The sequence below is a fragment of the Anser anser genome (assembly GCF_964211835.1).
Source record: "Anser anser genome assembly, chromosome: 2".
In the NCBI taxonomy this organism is placed as follows: domain Eukaryota; kingdom Metazoa; phylum Chordata; class Aves; order Anseriformes; family Anatidae; genus Anser; species Anser anser.
In genome coordinates this window covers 147068486-147089196 of record NC_139721.1, presented here as the reverse complement: position 1 = coordinate 147089196, position 20711 = coordinate 147068486, and the positions used below count along the sequence as shown (strand labels likewise).

The window sequence follows — 20711 nt, the reverse complement described above, 5'->3', positions numbered from 1 at the left end:
CAGAGATAAAGATTTCTCTAAACCTTTGTTTAATGGAATTATATTTCCTTCACCAACATTTTTCAAGTCATTCCCAGCAGCAACCTTTCTGTTATTTAACCTTAGCACATGGATTTGTAATTACTTCGACTGCCTTTTACTCCCTCTTAACAACTTACACATTTCTTTCTCGCAGCCAATAGTGTACGTACATAACACCCCTCCCAAAGTGTTCCACAATTAGTAGTGCGGAGCTCAGTCGGCTGATTTAAGCCTTCAGTAGCTGCTACTTAAATAAGATCCAAGTCGCTTAAACGAACAGATTAGGCAGATAAGGTCTAGTTTTACTTTCAGAATGGAAGCTTGCCACAACATAACCAAATTACGGCATTTAGTGAAAGCTCAGCCCAAGAACTTGGGGCTGTCAGTAGCCAGACGTGGCAGAGTGCTCTGTCCCGCTGTCCCCAGACAAAGGGAAACCTTTTCATTTAAAGTTTTGGCCACTAGCACGTTCAACAACGATATCCTTCAAGAGCTGCAGACCACAGCGGGGCACTGAGGCTTCCTACAAACACACGTCTCACTACAGACTCGTGCCCGGCGGTTCCAGCCCCAGGAAGGCAGGCTCTCTAAATTACAAAGACATCTCTGCAGCGTGGAAAGTTGCAGCCGGAGATGAGCCGAAGGACCCCCACACGGCAGGCTTCTGGTCACCCGTTCTGCAAGGAGCTGGGGCTCTGAGGGCATTTCTGCCCGTGCCTTTATGGGCTGAGCTACTCTGAATCAGACAGCCTTCAGGGCACACTAGAATTCATTTACTCCCCCAGGCACTTGTGTTTAGGACAGTAAGTGGAATATGAGATCAGCCGTGTTAAAAGTTTACATTTGTGAATTGTCATCTGTTGGTAGCACTAGATTATGGAGGTGCCTATTTGAACTGCGTTTGTGACCAACTGCTCAGTTACAGCAGCAGCGCGCAGCTAGAATACTTTGCAGTTTCCATGAGGGGTTTTTAGCATTGTGTATCTTCCAAAAGTGAGAGACTGCTTACTCCCTTAGTGTTCATATTGCTTTAAAGAAACGCTGCTTAGTAGGTACGTCTGATTGACTGTTCCCTGCTCTGCCACGAGTTTCCTCCCCAGCTTCATCTCTCTTGCACGTCTTCCCACCTGAAGCTGGCAGAAGTTACTCTGACCTTCTTTGGAAGGCCCCGAGAGCAACTAATACCACACTACTTAGCAACTGGATACGTAATAGCAGGTTTGTTTCCTTCAACATTCCTCCCCCGGTTCAGCCTTTTCACCTCCCAGCTGGTCGAGCTGCTTCTCCAAATCCTGCCTTCGCAGCACTAAAAGCCAAAAACCAGGAGAATACGCCACATTTGGCAGCCAACAGGACTAGCCACGGGAGCATGGGTTACTGGGAAACCTTTGACATCAAGACTGGAGCAGTCTTGAAAGAGTGAACAGAAAGAAGGGGGGAAAAAAAACAGCAACTCTTTCATAGCTTGACAGAAGAGGAGGTTGGCAGAAAGAAGAGGAGAAGAGCTGGCAGTAGATAAAAGTATAAATAGCATTTTAAGAAGAGCAGGCTCGATTTACCAATTCAAGAACTTAATATTGCAACAGAGGACTTTTGACTGTTGCTTTTTACTTCTGACTAATACAAGCTCAGGAGTTTCTGGTATTTAGAAGCACCCAAGAGAGCTCAAAACATGAATCAGTTGCACTTAACTACGGTGGAATTTTTTAGTTTTGATACAGTGTGAAATGTTAAAAGTTGTGGCATATGATATTTATATGTGGATATTCTATATACAGCTTACAAGAACAAGGGAGCTTTAAGATCAAGTCGTTGCTGCCATTAACATTATACAACTAAATGGAACATGCAAAGACACCACAGTGACAAGTACGCTATCACAAGCAGGTTTGGGATGGTCACGTACAGAAATACAAGACCCAAAGCAGCAGAGAATGGCAGGCTGTGATGGGAAGGGGAAGGGGGAACAATCAGAAGAAAAAAACAAACTACAACAAACCATGCTGCTCAGCCTGAGATAATTTTGCTCATTATCTTGACAGCACTTAACAACGGGGCTAAACTTATTCCTTAAAGCAGCAGAGTTGATCATCACAGTAAGTTCCCCAGAATTACCCTCGCGAATCAGTTATTGGTAGCCCTGAGCAGGTTGGAGGCTGAAAATTTCTCTCCCCAACACACACAAGACTTGAAAGGACGCCACTGACAGGGAAGAAAAGCTGCTACCGACACGCTGCTGGACTGCCTCCCCACACCAAATACCTGCTCTGCCCTCCTGCCAGAGGCTGCCTCCTCCGCAGCGCCGACAGCTAACGTGGGCATGGCTCCAGTCCTCGGCTTCCTCGTGTCAGAGTTACTCAGCTGGGCTGGAGCCTGTTAATCTCCGTTCCTGGGCTGTCAGCTGGGAGGACGAGGACTCCATTCCGTGCTGCTGGTGCCCAGCAGAGGAGCAGGGCGCACGGAGGAGCCAAAGCAGCCGGCTCGGCCGCACCGCAGGGCCCTCCTCGTCCCGCGGCGCCGATGGTGGACTTGAGCAACCCTGTTCTCCCTAATGCACACCAGCCGAGCTGCAAGGCTGGGTGAAAGGGCTTCACGTCTGAAAACTGGGTGCCGAGCGAAGCAGCTTTGGTTTTGAGCACAGGGAAGGGATTTTAAGCACTTAGCCACTAAGCAAAGAGAAGGGAAAGTAAACAGTGAAATATGCACGGGAGAAACCAAAGGCAACGGCAGATTTAGCACAGAGAACATCAAGTTTCCAAGTCTCGTTAAAAAAATAAAAAGCACGCTAATGCTTTTGGAATCTTACTAGATTTAGTAAAGAAAGAAATACATCTTGTCGCTTAGTGTTGTTTTTAATTTCTAAAATTAAAAGAGGCCAAGCTACTTCCTATCTTGGAAACCTTTAAAAAAATCTTCACTTAAAAATCAACTTGCAAAGCTCGATAAAAAAGTAAACAGAAGAGCCCTAAACAAGCGCACATGTAAATCGGAAAATACTGGTCGAAGTGTCAGATTAGGAAACGCTCACCCCAAGAGGTGTGGTTTGTGTTTTTTCTTCCCCTGCAGAGCAGCGTTAAGCTGTTTGGGGCAGTCTCAGAACGTGCAGGGTAAAATCGACACGAGCTGAAAACCCACAAGTTGGAGAGAAATTTCCCACAAGCCTTGTGTGAAAGACTGCCTCCTTACACTCGAGCCTTTGAATAGTGCTTTTCTTCTGAAACAAAGTGTATGAGGTACAGCGAACAAACTGTAAAGGTAACTAGGCCTTTTGTCATATAGTTCCTCCACCCACTTGTACTTTACCGCACAATAGCTCGTTTACAGATTCAGACCACTCCAGCTCCATGCAGAAACAATCCTTTATTGTGAAGTGAATCTACCACAGGAGTAAAATCTAAAAATACTGCAAAAAAAGTCTGTAACAATAGTTTAGTCGAACTCTACAATCCTGCCCTTAGAGACAAAGGCTCTCCCAATTTGAATGTGTAATAAAAGACTTAGTCACTCCTTACTGGGGGATGACTAACAGCCTGCAGAGGCAAAAAAAAGAAGATATATTTATATATATATATATATATGTACCATACAGTAAATCATATTAAGCTGATCATCTCTTAAAATAAGACGACCATTTGCACCAAAGCAAGAGAAGTTGTGGTACAGAAACCCATGCTACTTCCCCTCCCGTATCCGCCGGGGAGAACAAAGCACCAGGCGCTGTAGGTCCATCCGTTCCACAAAGCCCCACATGCTACAGACCGCTTTAGGTCCACCCGTTCCTCCAAGCACCAGGTGCTATAGGTCCACCCATTCCTGCCATGACAAGCCGCGGGTGTTTGTTCCCACCGGCCAGCCGGCGCGGCAGGTACAGAAGGGCTCGGCGCAGCACAAACAGCGGATCACAAGGGTCCGGCAGCAGCCTGCCCACTCAGCCGTACGTTAACGCAAGTAAATCACGGGAGAGCGGCCGGGCTGTTGGGAAAGTCTGGAAGGAAAGACGGATAGCCTACCTACACTCTACTTGCACTTTCACCTTGCAGAGAATAGTTACTCCATCCCCCACAAGCCCCCATAATAGAATAAAGATAAACGCAGGGATTATGCCAAGTTGACCCCAGGCTTTGTTCTTCCCCTCCAAGCACATTCAGTGAAAAGGTCTAAACACACATCTGATTTGACAAGCATTCAGATTCACAAAGAACGTGGGGAAAGTGAAATCATACTTGGGGCATTCATGGGTCCCTATGTCAAAGGTCACTTCGCAGTATTTCAGCTGCCGCTTGCTAAGGTCTGAAATGAACTAGTTTAAACCCCCACCACAACAGACAGGCATATTCTTGGCTGGCACAATCTATATTTCACAGCACGTTTAGCAAAGTTTAGCTCAGCAACAATATCTGGACAAACATTTAAACGCCACAACTGGCACCGTTTCATCCCTACAGCACTCTCCAGAGGGACAAGTAATCTTCCTTTTTAGCCAGATTCTTGATGACAACTCACCTCATTCATCTGCAGAATATTGAATTTTGAATTACTATTAGAAAGAAGGCTTGAACTAAGAGTTTATATGGAAAAAGCCCAGGTGTTGTTGTTTTTTTAACCTAAAAGTTGATCAGTTGATTCCAGTATAAAGAAGTCACATTCAAATTACATAGCTGAACCAGAGAGCACAAGAAGCTTTATTTAATAATTTCCCGTTGAAGTTCTCAGTTTATCAAACATCATCAGTCTTCGAACGTTCATTAAGGATATTTAAAGAAGATAACTCAAACTTAACTTTAAACAGTAGCAGGCTGAACAGCTTCAGGGCTACAAAAAAAAGGGGGGAGCAGCAACAGAAAACCTGCTGAGAAGTAACAACGGTGCAGGAAAACAAGCGTATTCTTTCGAAGCTTTTGTGAGGCGTGCTCTCCGTTCGGAGCGGCGCAGCGGTAAGCCCAGCTGTCGATTCAGCGAGCGGGGCGACTGTCACTGCAAAACAGGTCCCAGAGCAGCAGCCACGGCGCCTGGATCTGCGCCAGGTGAAGAGTTCTGCTCCCTAAAAAGCAGCATTTCTGAGGCAATGCTTCCCTTTGAACAGGTACCTACCTGTATGCGTTACGTGTAATACAGCACGTTGCCGCCGGTAGACTAACAGCAAACTCCTTTACTGGAGGTAATCTCGAGCCACTTTATTCCAGAGGTGGTTTCACGGAAAGATTGTGGTACCATAGAGAATCCTGTCTACTTGCCAGCTAACTCTGTTAGCACCTTCCCTAAAGTTGAATGATGCCAGACACCAAACAGCAATGTCTCACTACTACCCCTAGCTCCCATGACAAGGTATTTCAAGTGCACCTGCCAAACAGCAGCCCCTGCTCCTTGAGGTTTCCACCAAAGGCACAGGCTCCGGTGACCCCATACACCAAACCCACCAGAGTCTGCTTCTCAAGGAAGCAGCAGGACAGGATGTTTTTGGTGGGACATGCCCCGTTAGCTGACACAAATTAGTTGCATTACATTCCCTCCTCTCATATGCTCAAGCATCAATTTAAACAACCTTTAGGCAGAAGACAGCCTTCTTCCTTTTGATAGATATAGGTTTTGTGCTTCCTTGAGAGTTTTTTTCACTTGTTCTTTTTGGCTAAGGAAATAGGTCCTCGTGAATGTCCAGATGTCCAATATGACTTCTCCATCTACACCCTTCCCCCATGAAAAACTAAGAACCCAATTTAAATAGAAAACTGATGTCATCTTAAGATGGAATATTTTGTTCCAGGGCCCTCACGCCTAAGTGGAAACCCATACGTAACAAGCTTTCCATGAGTGTCCCACTTACCGAAATGGACAAAAACATTAAAAAATACGGACACGCTTCTAAAAAGGTTTGGGACAGGAGATATGACTAAAAGGCCTTGTCCGTCCTAAGGTGAGACCCCTAGGATGACGACACAGACACCATAAATCAAGAGAAGGCTCACATCTCTCCAAATCTCTTTTGTCCCCCAGTGGGAACAAAGCACATTACTTTTCTAATGACTGCCAGATCATGTTCAGGACATTATGGAAATCCTTCCTATTTTATCATGCTGTGGAAGTGAACAGATTCATCATCTTGGTGCAGCGCCTAACTAGTTTTAGAACATTCTGAGTTGTGTAGCAGGGTACGATGGCTGCAAGGTGGTTTAAGAACATGTAAGATACAGAGGAGTAAGATTTAATACAAAATAGCAACGCAGGTATTGATTAGACATCACCAATAGCATCCAACGCAGTAATATTAGGATGCTTCTGGCTGTGCGGTTTTCCCAAACACCCTTAAAAATCGAAAGGAAAGCTAAGGACACGCAATGAGTGGATCTAAAAAATTTTGGAGAGAGACTGGTCTGCTGTGGATTACATTTCAACCTTTGCTGAAGAGTTTGTGACTACAAGATACGGACAGTTTTCACTGAAGTACGCTGCAGAATTCCTGTAGGTTTTACAGACTACGTGAATTATTTCAAGAAACCTAAACTACCTGTTACAGCAGAGACGTTCATAAGCCTTATTTAAGCTGAAAAACATTGTTCATTAGGCTTCCTCCCTTCCCCACCCCCTCCCCTGCACCCCTCGCCCCGAAACAGTCTTGCTTGGGAGTAGAGGAGAGGGAAAGAAAGGGAATGAAAATATACTGTAGGTCTACATATCCCCAAACATTCTGTCAGTCCATCATGGGGAAAAAAAAAATTAAGGATAAGTCTGTAGCCAGGTAAATTCCCGTCACAGTATTTCACAATTCACGGACTTTTTGCATAGCTGTAACTTTCCAATAAATACTTTGCTCGCACAGACATATTAAAGAGAAGCATAGAAAGTTGCTAAAGCAACCATCCGAGATGTCTCCGGATCTCTGACAGATCTCCGTGACACAGGTACCCCACGTCACAGGTACGAGAAAGGAAGGTGCGTGCTTTTCGAGCAGCAGCTCTAGGTGACATGCATTTGGATTCCCTCCACTGTTTAAAAAGACACAACCAAACGCTGAGGCAACTGAACCAAGCCTCAAGTCTCATGTTTCTCACCGAGTCTGGCAGCAGCCACCTCAGCTTCAGAGAGGACTGTCTCCTGGCAAAACCCAGCGGGGCCTCATTAACAGGAAGCATCTTCCTGGCAGAACAACACAGAGCATGACTTCGGTTACCAGAACTCACAGCTGCCCGAGAGAGAGATGTGGATAACTCGTTCCTTGAGGTTCCCGGTCAGCTGGATGAGATAGCCGAGTTCACTACCCCACCTAGGAGGGAGAGCAACGTTGTACTGACGCCTTTAGCTTCTCATAAGTACTACTCTGTTTTAGGATAAACATGAGGCTTTTTAACATTTTCCTCTGAAGCGCATCCAAGAGAATCTTCTTCCTACTCACGGAAAAGAAATCCCACAAAATTGGAGTCGCGGGGATTCAAATAGGCCCTACGACACACAGAAAAGATGGAAACAAACAGCACCTCAGATGACAAAAATCGAATCAGTATCTCAACCAAAGCACAAAACCTTTCAGGAATAAGATTCATTTCTCAGTCTGAGTCTGAAGAGAACCCAGTACTCCAGTTTGAAAGAAAGCTACAAAGCACATCCGTGGGTGTAACACAAGCCTAACAGCGCTGGAACAGGCTGTAGACACTTGCACCTGAACATCTAGCTCAACTGAAGCTAAAGGGGACCTGGTTTTCTGAAAACACTGTTTTAAATAGATGATTTGGAGCCAGAAACACAAAGGTATGGAAAGCCATGGAAAGGCGTAACAGTAACTCTTTTCTTAAATCAAATTGGTGACATGTGAACAAGCATTCAACAGAAGATGAACCAGCCAGGAAGTTTCATTATGCTCCAGCCAGCGTTAGTGACGATTTTTCCTCTATCTTTACTAGAACCCTGTTTTAAACCTACAAACAGGGAGAGACTCGTGATGTTCCCCCCTACCCTTTATTAGCTACCTAGGAAAACAGCTCATCGATTTCAGTATTTTTTTTGCAGTCATGTTTTTACTTTGGTACCACTGCAACACACTTATCTCACAGGCATAAGGACTTGAGTCATTAGACCATGAGAAAGTTTAAGTAGTACCTCTGAATAACATAAATATCAATACTGAAAGTGACGAGTAAGCTGGGATTTTAGGTGCCCCTTGTACAGTGGAGGTAAGAAAGAATAAGCCTACTAGAAGACACATTTTCTTTCTCAAAGTGAAAAACCAGTCCCTAAGATTCTCATTTCTACAGAACATGGGAAACTAAAACCAGTATTTTAGTCTTCAGTTGTTATCAGAGTGGCACAGAACATCTGGAACCTAACAGAAACTGATCTATGCCAGCTATGGTCCACACAACTAAAAATGACACCTGCCATACAGCCAGCTATCCACGAGGAATGGAAGTGATAGCTTGACCAGGACATTTGTCTGAAAATCTTCAGGAGACCACTGTTAAGCCACAATAACACCTCATCATCTCTTCTGCTGAAGTTCTTGAGCATCAGTCAGTCTTTTGCACAAAGTGCAGTTAGCACTTGCAGTTATTAACGCAATTTAGACGATATTAGTTCTACTAACGGGTCTTTTTCTGCTGTTTTTTAAATGGTTCACTTTCGTCTCCTTGTACATGACATTATTGTCCCACGTCTCAGTGTCAACTTAAGAAAAAAAGTACTTCTGCAGTAAATAAAGATATTTCTCAAGGAGATCATAAGTCTTTATTATTTGTCAAACACCTCCCTAGAAGCAGCATTTATATTTGTAGCGGGCAAGATTTTAGGTTAGACGAGAAGATTTCAGGTTAGACTTATTCTTGACACAAGAAACTTGCATCCATCCAGTTTGTAAAGTAGGCCTGGAACTAGTGTATGGTTTGGGGGAGGGAGGCATGAGGAAATTGCCCCCCCTCCCCTCCATCTTCTTCATGTAGCAGTTCACTACTGCAGAGACGCCTTTAAGCACTCTACCTACAGGTAACAGCAGACAAATCAAGCAAAGGTAATTACGTGGTTCTAGACTGAACTAGGGACCAACAGCACATCACCATAAAACCTCAGCTTCCGCACGTTAACAGCGGTGCATTTGTCAATCTGAAGGCTAGGGCTGGCCATGAGGATTTCACATCCAGATGCGGAATACAGAGCAGCAAGCTATGAGGGTCTGTAACAGGGAGAATGCTTAAAAAAGGAAAAGATGGAAAAGTGGAAAGATGCAGTGTGCACTAGGACTATATTTTACATTTAAATATAGAACCTTATCCACACTAACCAACTAAATGATAGTTTTGAAGCTGTCGGGTATAAGATCCAGATAAACTTCCCAAATTTATCTGCAGTGAATATCTACAAGGGACATTTGGGAATGGCCCACGGCTTGGCCAGCCGGGCTGACACACCGTATCGCTTACTGCACAAGGTATACCCCATCACAAGACTTCTTTTATGAATGCTTTGAATAATTCAGCACAGAGAAGTTTATTCAACAGATCCTTTCATACCTGCAAACTTCTCATCGCCCGCATTTTAACCAGCTACTCCACTACTGCAGCCTAAATACCAAGAGGAGTAGAGTAACACTATCTGCCAGAGGAAGAACGCTTCTTTCTCTGTAACCTAAATACCTTTAAGACAACAAGAACCATATTTCCTACTTCTCCCTCTGGCTAAGTGAAGTTGAGCTTTCATCTGCTTTACGGTTCTTTGTCTTCAGTACTCTGTAACTTTCCAAAATCTGTCCTGAAAACCAGCCGCAGCTCAGCGTTGCAGCTGTGCTGGGCCAGGTCAGCCCAATGCAGCAACCCCTCTCGCAGCAGGACGTGTGTGATCATAAAAGTCGAAAGAGAAGAGAACAGTTCTGGAATTTCTACTCATATTCATTAACGCAGCTTAGGGAAGTTGCATTTGTGCACAACACACTGCTTTCAGCAGTGCCAGTTCAATTAGAGACGCTGGAGGACTTGAACAATATGTAGTCACCTCCTTCCCCTCTATCCCGTACTTTTACCCCCGTGCCTTCAGACCACCTACCAGCGACTGCCTCCCTGACCACCGGTGACTCAGGAACAGATACTTCCCACGGCACACCTCAGCAGTCACATGAGCACAGGGAAGGGCGAGGAGAAAAACCCCACAGATCCTCTCGTATTAAACTGGCCTGGAAAGTACTTTAGTTGTCTCCATCTACAGACCATCCACTCTTAGAGACTGTTAACCGAGCTCTTGTTTTAACACCAGCTTCCTTCATAAGCAGCTGAAGTTTACAGTGCCATAAAAAGCTCATATGATCACAGAAACAGTTCTTAATTGTGAAATCAAAATGCATTTTATGTGAATTAATACTGCTGTGAAGGGAGGAGTAACTGTGTAGCTCTGCAGAATAATCTAAAATCCACCCTCATTTGTTCCTTTTTTTGGAGGGGGGGTGGTTTAAGCACTTTATTAATGGAGAGGAAGGGACACTATCAATAACTTTAAGAAGGGAACCCCTTAAAGAAAATGAATTGAAGAGGCTGAAGAAGAGCTGGTATGAAAAGCGAAGTGCAGAAAAAGAGGAGTTTTTCCAAGGGACGCAGCCCACATAGCACACAGAATACATGTCCAGAACAGCCACAAGACCTGGCAGAACACAAAAAGTAACACAAGGGTTATTCCAATAGTACTCCCATTTATTAAAAGTACAATATATTACAATTGTATACAATTCCATATAATTTGTACATTTTGTTGCTAAAGTGTAGATTTCCAGAGTCCGTATCAGTTGTATCTACAGCGATATACTAAGAAGACTCCAACAAGCAAGACAGGCTAAAACAAATGTCAGTCAAGAGATTTCTTAAAACTTAAGCATTTTAGGACAAGCTTAACCTGTTTGGACATTTCCGCCATAATCTATATGCTGAATTATTTTTGCGTTAGTTTGCAAGTCCGTGTTCACCAGAAGTTGTCTTCATTTCCTGAGCCATCAAGGAAGATCCTCCATTTAGGACAAATGAAAGCAGTGCGCCTTTTTGTAGAGCACCTTTTAGGAGCTTGCATGCCACAAAATCCAGAAAGTCTTGAAAACTGTAATTGGAGTTTAGGAGGGCAACAGCAGCCACTACTGCTTATGCAAACAGTAAACTGTAGAAAAAACAGCTTTCTTAAACACCAGATTCTTACAGCAGATAAGTGTAGCTGTCAAAATCTTGACAGGATTCCTACCTATTTTTCCTGCTACTGTGCTCTGCACACAGACTTGTACCTCTGCTCTATCCAGATTACTACAGCTTTGTATTTTAAATCCTCCTCCAGCATCTGGATTCCCTCTGTCTCAGCCAGCCATATTTCTGGCCCAGTTTCCTTCAAGTCTGTATTAGCACATCTTCCAGAAGACTTAAACCCAGCACACTTCTGCAAGGTAGATTATCTAATCCTGCAACTAATCAAAACACTAGAAAGAAAGATTAACAAGAAGGGAGAAAAGAGACACCTGCACAGTGAAAATGAAACCAAGCTGTCACGCTATTACTCCCTTCCTTCCCCCACGTGTATATACCAGGCAGGAGCAGTCAGCGGTAAGCACATCATCCAGTTAGCTCGTGGTATTTTCCCACTAGAAGGATCTTCAGCGCTAGTCGGTAGAGCACCTAGGAATACTTTTGACAGTTGAAAAAAATTAGGTTTATTTTACACCCATTAACATGATCATAAACCAAAGGCTATTCTCTCCAGCTCCCCAGCACAGATGCCCTCCGTGGCAGGCTTGTCATTTTTTGCTTTCTAATGGAGTCATTTTATTGTATGCGAGAAGCCTCGGGCATTCTGCGCAGCCTATTACTCTGTGCTGCCCACATTCAGATGGCTAATCTGCTGTCAGCCAGGAGCTCCACAGACAAAAGGGAAGGCAGGGGAACAGCACACATGGCCGTGCACACGCGCACACACTTCGGCTACAAAATATTCCAACAGTAGACCCAAGGACCAACGAGAAGACATTTGACTCTTCTGCGGTCAAATTAAGGCATACAAGTTCTTCAGAGGTTGATGGGCTGGGTAGAAATTAAAAAAAGCCTAAGTAGAATTCCTCTTAAGATGCACTGAGGCACAAACTTGGAAGGCCTTAATGGTGAGGGCACATCTTAACTTGAAAAGTCAAATATCTTTCTATTCTTGTGATTTGCTGTACAACAACTTCAAAATGCTTACAAATATTGGTTATAATTAGAAAGATTAAATAAGGGCTAAAGATAAGCCTAAATACAAGCTAAATATAATATAAAATAATATAAATATGTCCTGTGTAACATGATTTAGGTGTTCCTGCTCTGGCAGGGGAATCGGACTAGATGATCTTTCAAGGTCCCTTCCAATCCCTAATATTATGTGATAAGCAACAGTAAGTTACTAGAACAAGACATTTGGCAAGTTTTCAATTCTAGCATTTCTATTTTCTTACCTACTTGAAAAATAACTCAGACTTATTTTTTAAAAAATATAAAGTTTCCCTATATCCCAAAACATTTTTACATAATATGCAAGAACAAATGTAGCGAAGTGATTTGCATATCATACTGCAAACAAGGAGGTTTTTGTGGGTTTGTGTGTATTGTTTTTTTAAGTTGGCGTAAAGTAAATAGATAAGGCTTGTAATTGCATACCAAAATAAAGAAAATGCCCACATTTGATAGAATTCTTACTCTTTTCTTTTCTGAAGGGAAGTCCCTCAGCAGAGTCAAATATAGGACTGGCAAAAGAAACATTTTTGAGCATCAGATCTACAGGCAGTGTGCAAACCTTGTAAGAATCCTCTGTCAGGACCATAAAAATCATGACATACAATAGAGGTTTATTCATCTAGGTCTACTCATACCCTTTGCAATTTGAAAGCTAAAATTCTCATTTTTGCATGAACTGGCTTAGCTCACAGAAACAGAAAGTCTACCACCCAGTTTTAGTCACTCACACGCTCAGGTACCAGTCTGGTTCATCCTTCCCAGAAGTCCCTCCCCAGCCACACAGGCTGGTCACCGAAGGCGTGCTTTATCTCACGTGGTGAAGTGTGGAAAACTATGGCATGTTATACTGTATTATGTCAGGGGAACAATTCTTGTTTTCCCATGCTACAAGTACCCATTCAATGTTGGTTCTTGTTTCTCTTATTCCACTTTGAGGCAGAAACAGCTACCCAGCATTTTGATTCCAGGTTACTTCTAGTATTCGTTGTAAATACAGTTAAGAGTTTTAGGATTACAGTATGTCAGACAACTTTAAAATCTGCAAAAGTAAGTCTTATGAAGAGAAAAACTTGTCAGAACTGTCTTTTCCACAGAATTAGTCTGTGTGCATTATAGTACCATTACTAAGTTTACCCTACATTACCACAGGGAGCATTCAGTAGATTAATCATCAAAAAATTAAGTTATTGGGTATAATACACATCTATGAAATTAATTCCTATTGCAAACAAATTTACTCTCAGCACCCAGAACAGCTAGAATGTATCACAATGTATTAGAGCAAGTCATTCAGAAGGCTCTCACCTAAAGTTTAAGTTTGGCAAGAGCAGGGTTTTTTTGTTGCCTTCGAAGCAGAGAAGCTGTGAACTCCCCCTGCGGTACAAGTCCCAGGGAAGTACTTCTCCACTTCTGCGGCAGCACCATCCCTGGTGGTACTCTGCAACCTTATCTTTCTCTCCCACATGTTCAAGGTGAGAGGGGAAAAAAAAAATACTGCATTTGCATATGTAATTATGGTGTAGCTCTGCAGTGAGCTAAAAATTACTGGAAGTTGAAAACAGATATGCCTGATGACCACACCTTAGCTTTTCAAATGAAAACGCTTTGCAAGGAAGGGGAAGGGACAGCAGCAGGGAAGGAAGCCAGTCATTACAACGCCAACTCTGCTTCAAAGTCCTCGTTCACCACCTCACGCTCTTTGCAGGGCCAACTGTACCTAGGTCCTTCCTGTGAACAATAATATAAGAATGAATCCAGTAGTATGTGACTAGTTCTGTTTTGCTTGAATTCCCAATACAGCTATTCGGTAAATACTAGGAACACGGGAAAATCTACGGGAAGACATGCAAAATCGGATGGAAGACTAAATAGGCTACAGATTCTGAATGAGATCTCCTTTTCCAGTCCAGAACTTGACATGCTTCGCCCTACATATTACACAGGAACTTAAGAGAAAGAATAAAGCAGAACAGAAAGTGGGAAGAAGGAAAATCTGATGTATACCCAAAAGGACATAAGGCAGAATTTCCTCAAAGTATCAAGGAAAAACTGTTTAAATGCAAGTGTTATTTAGGAAAAACGGACAACTCATCTCCCTTATGTTTTTGGACATTAAGGAAAAAAATAAGTGTTAGATATTGGTGGGGGGAGTTGTTAAAAGAGCAGACAGGAAAACCCAACCTTTAGGTCAAACCCACCAGTTTAAGGAAAAGCAACCCAAGCCCTGTAATTAAGGTATGATATTCTGTTCTTTAGTTCGCACTTTTTTCAGATGGAATAGATTTCCCCAGGCCTTTTTCAATCATGCCACATTTGTGATGTTTTGTAATTTCATTTTGCTTTCTCCCATATATCCTCGGTGGACAGATGTCTCTACAAAACAGAAAATTGCCCTCAGTATCTGTCAGTCGTCTGTCAGACAGAATTTGGAAATGAACATTAGCTGAAGTAATGAAAACATTTCATATCACAGTAACTGAAGGTACTATCTAGCATCACTTGCCCAAGTAGCATTTGATCCTAGCAAGGCCAGGCACGCTCGATCATAGGCAAGAAATACTCTACCACATCAGATATTCAACCCCCTTTTTCCAAGCACTGTCCATGAAAGTCCCTCTCAGGAGCATGGTGCAAGGCCAGGTTTATAATCCGTTTGCCTCTGGTGCTCTTGCCAGCTCCTCCAATGTAGCTCTAATACTTGACTCATGAGAAACAACAACAAAAACCACACACACACAGAAAAGCACGGAGGAAGACGGAATATCTGTATTTACTCCCCCCTTCATCTCTCCCAAAGAAAAAACATACTAGAAAGGTGTATTTAAGCAGTAAAGGGAGAGTTATTTATTTTCCTGGCACACTTCATGCCACTCTCTCATAGCAAAATCATATGGGTTCCTTAGTGCTTAAAGAAGTAGTTTCATGAGTCCTTCTCCTCAAGGTTGGTAATCATGCTTAGAGACCCTAACTGGACAGGATGGAGTGTAATCTCAGCACAGAATTGTTTTATTAAATAAAAAACAAACTTCTCTCTCCCCTAATTGAGCCCCCTAACAGACCAAGAAGAACACATTCATCATCACACGCGTTCATTTGCTTTACACAGCTCTCCAAAAATAGGATAGGTGGAACATATTGAAGGCCAAGGAACAAGGGAGATGCTACCAAACAGAAAGCAAACGTTTGTAAGGGAAGTGACAAAGGATACCAGTTTTCAGGTTTTAACCTTTGGGTGACAGCAGTTGTTAACCAGACTGCTTTGCAACAACAGGGTAAAGTCCTCCCGTCAAGGAGATTGTGACAGCTGGGAATGACAGCTGAAAAAGGAGCGAGCTGAAGCAGGCTGCTTTCAAACAGTATTGACTTCTCCAGGATGAGAGAGCATATTTTTAGTTAACTTCTGTTGCTCTGAAAAAACGTGTTAAAATAAAAGATACCATCACATTCCCTTAACGGCATCAGAAACGAGCACAAGGAGAGGGAAAGTGGAAAAGAAAGGCCTCCTTTCTTCCCTGTTCAGGGTTCCCTGGGGGGACGAGCACACAAGCCTAAAGGAGGCTGGTTAACATGGCTAGCACTAGCCAACTGAGACATCCGAACACCGCCCAGCTGCTCCATATGCAAAGACTCACCCTTAACAAGTTTCTTCTTTCTGCTCTACCACCTACCCTCGTGGGATGTGAAGGTAAGCTGTCATGTAAGACATTCGTACAAGGAATCGGACGTATAGGCACGGTTACTGGAAGAGAAGACTTCATACATTTATTTTTACTACCTGAAAGGTGCTTACATGGTGGTGAGGGGGATAGTATTTTTCTCAGGAGTACTGAAATAGATCTATAAAGCTATGCTGTGTTTAACAGCAGTCAGTATTTTATAAGTCTCATTCTTCTGGAGTGGGCTTTCCATTCTCCTCAACTGTCACACAGGAATTCTTCTCATCTACACAAGAAAGGGCCAAATAGATTACTAAATAAATAAACTAAGGCTCATCACAAGAGGAAAGCTTAAAATAATCCCATTCTTTAAAAGAAGAGGGCAAGCAAAGATTAAAAGCTACAACTGTGAACAGCTTTTAAATATCAAACTTCTGTTATTCTTTCCAATAACTTAAAAATAAGACACCAGACACAAGACAGCCAGAAAAGCAGATCGAGACCAATGAGAAATACTTGTGCAACATTGGAGCAGGAGGCACAGAAAACACACGTACAAAACCACCAGCATACAAATCCCCAAGAATTTCACAGTTTCAAGGCATCACCTAGCCAATCGAGGGCCAAGCTATTTTCTCGTTCAGCCAAAGGGGACCAGACCCGTGCTCATCTCTGCCCCAAAGGCCACCACGGTCTGCCAGACCTTCACCAAGAACAAGACCACCATCCCTCCTGTTCCACCTTCTCTCGCCTGTGCATCCCTGACCCACAAGTATGCCATTGCTCTGCGGGTTGCTTTTTCTTTTTTTTTCCCCGACACGAGAAAAGGTCCCCATCACAACTCATCTATGGCAGCATCCCACAGCTGTAAGTGCACGCTGGCAAGAGGGTCCCCATCCCACAGCTGCCCCTCACCTCCAGCTCCTCCCTTGCCACGTCCTCTGCCAGGGCAGCAGCCCCCGCGCCCCCAGCAGCAGTGCTGGGGCTCGGCCTTGGCATGTGTTTGCTCGAGCAGGCTTTCGAAGCCTGACCTTTATTTACACACTTTGGGGGAATTTTTGTTTTAAGGAGGAGTTATGCTTTTTTTTTTTTTTTTTATTTGCCTAGCAGTCGTTTTCAAATGTTAGAAATACCAGCTCTACGCTGAGACTCTCCTGAGACATTACTGTCCCAACAAAACCAGCATCTGAACAAATTGTGTCTGCCCAGATGTTAACCCCACAGAAACACCCTACACATCAGAGTAGGGATTCCAGTCTTAACAGCATAGGTCCTAAGTCAATTCTCTGTTTTAAATTTGACTACCTGCACATCATAGTACTTACACTGTAAGATAAGATTACCAAAATGTTCAAAAATACCAATTCTAGTTCTCTAACTCATCATTATATCAACATTGGCTCCAGACAGGAAGCACCAGCACTGCAGATACTATCTTATTGCCACTTAGAAATGACTCAAGAGAAAACTGAGTTTCGCATATTGCCCTGTTTGCTGAAAGTACATGTTTTTCAACACAGTAAACACGAAAAAGTTTACATACTTTAACCGAAAGGAATAGTAACTGCTAAATGATAAATCTGTTCTCTCTCTTTAAGGCTCCAGATCAAGCCAAATGCAAGGGTAGTCCCAAGGATTAAAAAATGGGCTGAGATTCAGTCTTGCTATAGACTTCCTGTGTGACCTTGGGTAAGTCACTTGAGAATTTAGGCCTCAAAAATAACAGGCCTCAAACAGCTGCCAGCACGAAGCACCAAAGTTTGAGACCATTGCTGCAAGCTGGGTCCTGCTTGCTCGCCCGTAACCGCGAGGATCCTACCTGGTGAGCCCTTTTGGAAAACGTAGGTAAGTAGGAGGAGAACTTCAGGAATCTGATATTAGGCACTTAGAGTTCATTTCGAACCGCATTTTGAAAACTGAAGAAAGTCCTGGATATACAGTCACCAAAGCACACCACGTGCTCACCGGCTTGCAATATCAATTTGCTAGAGTTTTCGAAGTGACCATAAACGGCTATTGAGTTGAAAGCAGTGATCTTATATTTTTGGTAAATCATGACTGAGTTTAGAAATAGAGATCCGTAAGTGCCATGTGGCTAGATCCTGCAGTTCTAGCAGCTTCCCTGCCCTACAGGGCACTTGCTCAAAAAAAAAGTCAGTTAAAAAACAAAACAAAAAACACAACCCGAACTTCACAAAACCAGGCTTTATTTCTTTAACATAGTGATACAGTTCCACGCACGTTAGAAATGTCTGCCACCCCTCACTGGCATTTTAAACCCTATTAAAACAGATGTTTCCACAGGAGGAGAGGCATTGCGCGGATATTTTCCCTTTAGATTACTCCAGCCTCTCCCCTCCTCTCCCCCACACCGCAAAACTTCCACAAGAATAAGTCACAGGACACCAAAACCACCTCGCCCGCAGCTGGGAAGGAGACGTAGCTGGCTGCAGGGCTCGTTTCCCTCCGCACTACCAAGGCAGGAGTTCGGTTACAGAGCCAGGGCCCAGGCACGCAGCTCGGTGACGCTGATATTAGCGGGACCCGCTGTAAGGCCCTGAGAAGGCAGCAGAAAGGCTCGGTGGGGAGGAATATCTGGTACAACAGGAAGCTGTCAACAGAACACTGCAGCTGAATTCACAGAGTCAGAGCCCCAGACTTAACTAAAATACCTAATCTGAATGATCTACAATTCGTAAGGCCGTGTCCCGAGTGAAAGTCCCACCTACCTACTGCTCTTCACCTGCTGTTTCAGCAGCATATTTACGATAGTCCTGCAAGCAAGGAAAACAGTTTCAGGCAGGTAACCACCTTAAAAAATCCTGCTTCAGGTAACTAACTGCCTTCAAACACTGCTTCACGACCATTAAAATAACAAGCACTGATTACTGAGAGAAAAATAAAGATTACAACACTTTAAAAAGTATTCCCATCACACTTCAGTAGCTAAAAATTAAAACAGAAGCATTACTGGTTTCTATGAGAAAAGATTTCCTTCTACGAGAAAAGATTCAAACAGCTAATTCAGTTGTCCATGTAGACCTGTTCACTGTGCCTGGAATTTTAACTTGAGCTACATTCCTCAATTCCCAAAATGCAAATTTAAATTAATGCTGGAGTGAAAGCGCGATACCTAGCGAAGAAGAAAGGGAGGGGGGCACGAGAGGAAAGGCAGGACAAGGAATGCTGTATCCCCAGCGCCGCTAACACCTGACATCCTGCCAGTAGTTAACACCTCGCAGCTCACAGAGACACGCCGTACTTCTGGCCGATTCAAAGGCACTTGGGTTCTTCTTACAGGCCGTAGCTTCGTAACGACACTACGTATGAAATGATTATGTAATAAAAATAAAAAGTAAAAGAGGAAAAACTCACGTGTAGAGCAACTGAAATAGCACTCTCACAAGTCAACCTACGTAACCTTTTAGTGACTTACTGTTACCAAGGGGGGGGGAAGCCTGCCTCATACCTTCTCCTCTCCTATCTGACAGCATGCAGAAATTACTATTTCATACACTCTTCTTCATACATATTTTCTATGGTAAAAAGAACTGAAGGTATATTTACAACAGTTTCAGAACATAAATACTAACAGTTGGTAACATCTTTTTTAAGCCAGGGAACTCTAAACATTTTGCTCATTTTACTCGTCTCGGTATTGCTGAAGAACAAGATGTCTTACTTTTAGTTTTGCTTTTTAATAGGAATTAAGATAATCATAACACATACGAGAAATGCTGAGAAAGCAACTGATCTGATCCTGCCAGCCAATTCATAATAGAATAAAAAAAAAATTTTGCTGAGACTGAATTTATTAAGTTTGCACAGTATTAGCAGAGCGTGACAGTGCAGATGACTGGCAAAATCACGTCCCTCTTTTCTCCTCCCCCTTTCTCTGTCATTTTTTGACAGCAGAAGGGAGAAGGTAGATAGGAAGAGAGACTCCCAACCAGCACCGTGTTCCTGCTTTATCAGCCTGGTGCTGTCGTCTTAACACTTCGCTAACTGCTTCAGTGCAGTGGAGGTTTTCGTGTACTGGCCAGAAGTAAGGACAACGATGCAGAATAGTTTTCTTCAGGTATGAGAAGTGCCAGATTTTCTCGTTAGCGAAGGCTCTAATGGTAGCACCAATCGGCTCGTTTGCTGATCTCCTGTAGCGGCCAATAAAGAAGGCAGAAAAGGGACCAGCTCTCCGGTTAAGGAGGTAAGACTGTCTTCCCAGCTCCACTTAACGCATCAGGATGGCAGCCATAAGTTCTGGCTCTCAAACACAGGGACAAAAAAAAAAAAAAAAAAAAAAGAAAAAGTTTACAGTACAAGAATAGCTGTGCTAAGCTTATCAACAGATAAACAGAGGGAAAGTTTACAGTACAATAACTTAATGCCACAGCCCAGCATTGTTAACTGGCACACTGAATACCGAGTGCCATCTCCCTCTAATCTCCCCCTCTGTGTGTACGAGGGAGAAACGAGGCAACTGGAACAGTACAAAACTGATTTAGTGTGCACTACAAACAAGGCAGTTGCTGAAGCATCTCCTGTACGCTGATCTTGGATTAACGGAAGATACTAATCCGTGAGAGCAAAGTGCGTTTAGAGATCTAGAAGAAAAATAAGTCTCACACCTATTTTAAAGGTTAAAGGGTTAACATTTGTCTAGCCATTTTCTTTAGTAAACATTTGCAAGTCAAACAAAAACCCACTGCTGAGAAATCTCTATTATCCAGAATCTATTATCTAACCGATCCTGATGCTTCAGTGCACAATGACTGAAGTTGGTTTTAATTCCTCAAAAAAAAGGAACCAGAAACAGCCTAAAACAAGCCAT

At 43.2% G+C, this 20711-nt stretch overlaps 1 protein-coding gene across 4 annotated transcripts in view; it reads right to left on the bottom strand.

The window, feature by feature from the left end:
* Nucleotides 1-20711, bottom strand: part of ZEB1 (zinc finger E-box binding homeobox 1) — a 128949-nt gene that overhangs the window by 106218 nt on the left and 2020 nt on the right. The window contains exon 1 of one of the 4 annotated variants that reach the window (XM_083824321.1): nt 2284-6598. The exons of the other annotated variants lie outside the window; for them this stretch is intronic. The gene's annotated coding sequence lies outside the window, so the exon portion shown is untranslated. Of the gene's footprint in view, nt 1-2283; nt 6599-20711 lie in introns of those variants that run through there. 4 annotated transcript variants of the gene reach the window in all.